General features: G+C 48.7%; 1 long non-coding RNA gene across 1 annotated transcript; it reads right to left on the bottom strand.

Annotated features, from left to right (window-relative positions):
- Positions 1 to 987: 987 nt before the first annotated feature.
- LOC132647220 (uncharacterized) lies at positions 988 to 4,932 on the bottom strand. The gene is made up of 4 exons (XR_009585555.1): positions 4,868 to 4,932; positions 3,710 to 3,994; positions 3,111 to 3,201; positions 988 to 2,100 (listed from the first exon to the last, which is right to left on the bottom strand). It is a non-coding gene; the product is annotated as an uncharacterized LOC132647220 (long non-coding RNA).
- Between the last annotated feature and the right edge of the window lie 425 nt (positions 4,933 to 5,357).

The following is a 5,357-nucleotide window of genomic DNA, read 5'->3' as shown; positions in this document are numbered from 1 at the left end:
ACTTCTAGCCCATCTTGTAACATTTTGCTGAGAGTCAGACACAACGTACCTGCTAATGCAATAGATGAAACAGGACTTTCAGTGTGAGATTTCATGGATTTTTCCCCCCTAAGGGTGTTTACTGCTTGTTGTAACTGTAGGGTCCAGAGGCTTCAGTTTTCTCTAGTGTTCTTTTTTTTTTTAATTTAGCTTTGGATTTCCTTAGAGAAGTCTTCTTCCTCAGCAAGCCTGAGTCAATCAGTTCTTTCAGGTGTAATCCCGTGGTTGCCTAAGAGCCTGGCTGATGTGGGAGAAAGGAAGCCTTCTACGGTCCTATGGTTGATTGTTGATCTTTCAGGGAGCCAGTGCCCCTGGGCTTTGACCTTTAGAAGTGCTTCTCAGTATAGAGTCCCCGCAGAGGGCAGATAGGATGGCTACAGGGAGATGAAGCTAGGCATTTTCATCTCCCAGGCCCACTGGGCTCCTGTGAAAACTCCAGCGAGTTAGGCTTCATTTCAGGGCCCACCACATTAAGAACAGAGTGCTGTATGTGCCTTTCAAAACGCGTGTATTCCAGTCCACTTGCCAGAGGATCCAGATGGATTTTTTTTTCCACCCTCACTGCAAAGATCTTAAATACAAAATTCACACAAGTGTGAGGTACCCCTCACACTGGTCCCCTAGGATTTCACGCAAACATTCCCACATGGAACCTCCAGAAATTTGTCACTTATAGTTTAGATTTTCCTACTCTCAGCAGCACTGAATCACATGGGAGATTTCCGCTCCTTTGTTTTCAACTCTTTCACTATGTTCCCCAGGCTGATCTTCAATTCCTGAGCTCAAGCTATTCTCCTGCCTCAGCCTCCTGAGTAGCTGGGAGGCTGGGTACATAGCAAACATGGCTGTTGTGGAGGTGTTTGATCCTAGATGTTGGCTGTGATTCTCTATATACGGCACCTGTCTTAGTTACCTTTCTATTGTTATGAAGAGACACCATGACCAAGGCAATTTATAGAAGGAGTTTATTGGGACTTACTGTTTTAGAGGGTGGGTTCATGACCATCATGGAGGAAAGCAGGACAGCAGACAGGCAAGGATAGTTCTGGGGCAATAGCTAAGAACTTCCATTTAATCCGTAAGCACAAAGCAGAGAGAGAGCGAGAGAGTGAGAGAGAGAGAGAGAGGTGTACATGAGTGCAGGTGTCTAAGGAGGCCAGAAGAAGATGTTGGTTCCGCAGGAGCAGGAATTACAGGAGGTTGTGAGCTCCCTGATGTGGGTGCTGGGACTGAACTTGAATCCTTGCAGTAGCATTATAGACCATTGACCACTAAGCCATTTTTCCAGCCCTAATTATTTTATTTTAAAAATTATTATTTTCCAAAATCATTTTTATGTTTTTGTTTTATGTGCATGGGTGTTTTGTCTCCATGTATCTCTGTGTATCATGTGCCCTTCTGGTGCCCAGGAAGGCCAGGAGAGGGTGTTGGCCCCCCTGAGACTGGAGTTGCAGACAGCTATAAACTGTCGTTTGGGTTCCGGGAACTAAACCTGAGTCATTTGGAAGAGCAGCCTGTGCTATTAACCAATAAAACCAGCTTTCTGGTTCCTCCTCTCTCCGTTTTTGAGAAAATGGTTCACTTTGTAGCTCTAGCTGCCCTTAAATTCCCTGTGTAGACCAAGCTTGCTTCAAACTCACGAAGATCCACCTGCCTCTGCCTCCCGAGGGCCGGGATTGAAGGTGTGCACCACCTGGCCCAGCCTATTAAACTTTTTATTTAAATGATCATGTTTAATTTCTAAGCTCTGTCTTTACCGTGTAATTGCTTTTTCATAGCATCTATTTTTTTTTTTTTATTACAGGCTCTAAAACTTTCATTTCTCCGAAGACACGAGTTAATATTTTGAGGAATTATCTTCTGCTTTCTGAAATATTTATTTTCCCTATGGAGTTAGTTGTTCTCATATTTCTTTCTCACATGGCTGGTCTTCTTTGCGTATCTGACGGGTCTCCATCCTTCCTTTATCTCTGATAGTGGAGCCCTGGGATGATTGTGCTGAGCGCCTGGTGTGTTGTGTGTCTCATTTGTAGCAGGTCTGGATCCCCACCGGGTAGCTACCTGGATCGGGAAAGCGTAAGGACAGGGCATGAAGATCATTAGGTACGAATATCAGAAGGGGATAAACTTCTGCAGGAGTCCCCAGCGCGACAGGCCAGAAGCCAGAAGAGAGTCGTGTATGTTAGAGACGCTCCTGACGGGCCATGTGTGACAGAGAGGAGAGCAGCAACCAGTACAGGAGCTAATCAGAAATGTAAATCCTCAGCCTCTCTCTAGGTTCTAGACCAGTGGTTCTCAGCCTTCCCAAGGCTGCAGCCCTTTAATGCAATTCCTCATGTTGTGGTGACACCTCCTCCATGAATCATTTTGTTGCTACCTCATAACTGTAATCTTGTTACTGTTAGGAATCGTAATGTAAATGTCTGATGTGCAGGATATCTGATATGGGACCGTCGAGGGGGTCACGACCCACAGGTTGAGAGCCGCCGGTCTACACCGGCTGCATCAACAGGCTTCTGGTTGAGTTCATTCACCCAAGTCCTGCAGGGCGCTCTAGGTGAGCACGCTGAGGCAGGTTTTGAACACTCACATTAAAAGGTTAGCTCTTCTTAGAAAGCATGCCCAGTGTCTCTCGGTATCAGAGGGTGGGTTCGAGGCCACGGCTGGATGCCCCACCCTGTGTCTGGGTAGCCGAGGGTAAAGGACTGAGCAGTTTTCTCAACAGACTTTTACTTAGTCCTGCTCTGAGGGCATTTTCCCCTCAGCACCCCAAGCCTGTTTGCCTGTGCCCCTGAGGTTCAGAAGGGATGAGGCACCATCCCTGAGTTTCCCTCTGACACGTGCAGAGCTGCAGGCTTCGACATCCTACCCCGGTCCCAACCTGTCGGTTTGATTTCTGGCTGGCAACCTTCCCTGCCAACCCCTTCAAACCTTCCAACAACTAATGACTCTGTCGTCAGGCCACACTGTGGCTAGGAACTGACACACCCTGTCCTTCGGGGTTCCTTCCTGATTACCCAAGAAAACACTCCTGTTTTTTCTGCTTGTAGTTTCAGCAGTAGCTTGCTCACCAGCTGTGGGAGTTACTGCACAGGCGCCGTGTGTCACTCACAAAATCCACGTGGTCAATCTTAACAATTCCGAAGTGGGCACAACTGTTTCCTCCAGGTAGAAGGGGGCAGAGAAAATCACAACAGAGGGTTCGTGACTTCTTATCGGACCCCAGTGCTCTCCCTGCCCTCTGGTGAGCCTCCTCCAACAGAAACTGCCCTGGGGGTCCACCCTGGCACCCTATCAAGAATAGCATTGCAACCACCACTTTCTTTTCATTTCTTTTTAAGGTACTAAAAGGTCTTTAAAATACTAGAGGGGTTGGAATTCACTTAATGCTGAGATCCGTGTGGCAGTCCTTGGGGCCAGTGACCTTAAATTGGTTTAATCTGGAGGTGATCTCACTAGCTCTTCAGAGAGGCAGGGCCGTCTCGGAGTCTCACAAACTGGGGCTAGACCTCTCCGGCCCAAGTAGGAGAAAGGTCACCCTCTGCCTTCCACTCACTCGTATGCTCGCACCATGAAGTAGGGAGGAAAGGGGGGAGAGATCACCCACTTCTTTCGAAAAGGCTTCCGTGGCACTGCCATTCTATACCTTCCCTGAGAAGGAGAAACTGACCTGCCTGTCTGAAGATCCCTAAGAATGCAAATCTTAGGCCAGGGGAAGCTTCCGCAACTGGGTCCAGGTAGAGCAGCATGCCCCAAAGCCTGTGATTACTGCCAAAGGCCGGCTGGAGACAGACGGAGCTCAGAGCAGCTCAGCACAGCTGGTGTTCCTGCCACTCCAGGGAGAAACCACCAAACTCCAGAGCCACCTGCTTCTCAGGAGGTTGCACCTCGCCTTGCAGGATGCTCCGGAACCCAGTGGGTCCCATGGTGTTGTGACTGGAGGTGAATGAGACAGCTGTTTACAGAGGGAGGGAGGAGAGGTGGGCATTTCACACAATTTAATAACCAGAGAATCGGCAGCAGTTTTAGCAAGTTTGAGCCAAGATGTCATTCCGGGATGGGGAAGAGCAATTCCTTAAATATTTAAAATAGACACCCTGAGAGCGGCCACGGACTTTCTTTGTTAATATTTAACACAAGCTAGGCGGACACTGAGAAAACAACTGTTTACAGGAGATATGAACAAACACACCCTATTTGCTGAAAGCCATGGGGAGACCATGTTCCTAAATCCAGACAGCTCCAGCAGGGGCCCGCATCACCACCATGAAGCCACAGGGGTGGGGAGGCCACAGCTGTCCCCAGAGCCCTGTGAAAACTGTAAACACACAGGCAGGGGTCAGCTGTCTTGCTCCAGACTCAAAGTTTTCAGGAAGCCCAGCCCTGCAGCTGGGCCTGGGAGGTGGCCGCTGGCTAGATCATCTCCTTTCTCCTGCAGGCCGTGGCCAGGCCGTCCTGGCCCCATGTACCATCCTAGGCAGACACCATGCATGAAGCTGGATGCTTACAAGCAAAGGAACAGAATCCCAAACCGGCTTGCACATCCCCCAGCTCACCCTGGGGCCTTCCGGGACACCAGGCTGGACAGTCTATAGCCTGTTTACAGGGCTGGTAGATAGGAGCTTTGTCTACCCCCAGGAGCCCAACTTTCACATCCATCAACTAGATCTCAAGCCTCACTTCCACTCTGCTCCTACAATAACCATTTCCCAACTTCCTTGTACACATTAATCGAAATCCCAACACAGGCCCTGGACTACTGCACACAGCTCACTCCTAGGCTGGACTATCCCAGAAAGCCCAGTTCAAGACCAAGGTAAGCAGTTACCTTGAGTTCTGAGGCTGATTCCAAGGTGCCACAGCTGAGACCATGTGCATCTCTGAGAAGCCTGTGCCCTGTTGCATCATCTAATAGGTTTATTACAAAGTTGACCAACCTTAGACCCACAGCCCGGGCCTCCTACCAGCATGCCGCTGCCAACCGGTAAAAACCACAAAACTACAGATGGCCTTGACCTACTGACAACCTTCCAGTTGTTTGCATACCTGGCCAACAGTGAAGAAAGACGAAACAGAGACGTGTGCTCTGAAAAATCCATAGAGACCCAGGGACCTCACCAACAATATTTGTTAAAATAAGATGTAGTTTACCAGAGCTAAAGTTTTGGTAGATATTTAATACAGGATTTCAGAGAAGTCATTCTCTCTCTCTCTCTCTCTCTCTCTCTCTCTCTCTCTCTCACACACACACACACACACTGGAAGAGCTGATGGTGTTCCCAAATCCCTTCACATACATTCATTCTCAGGACAATTGA

The sequence above is a fragment of the Meriones unguiculatus genome, chromosome 14, assembly GCF_030254825.1.
Source record: "Meriones unguiculatus strain TT.TT164.6M chromosome 14, Bangor_MerUng_6.1, whole genome shotgun sequence".
Classification (NCBI taxonomy): Eukaryota; Metazoa; Chordata; class Mammalia; order Rodentia; family Muridae; genus Meriones; species Meriones unguiculatus.
Note: the sequence above shows the minus strand (reverse complement) of the source record. Positions and strands in the feature narration are given on the sequence as shown.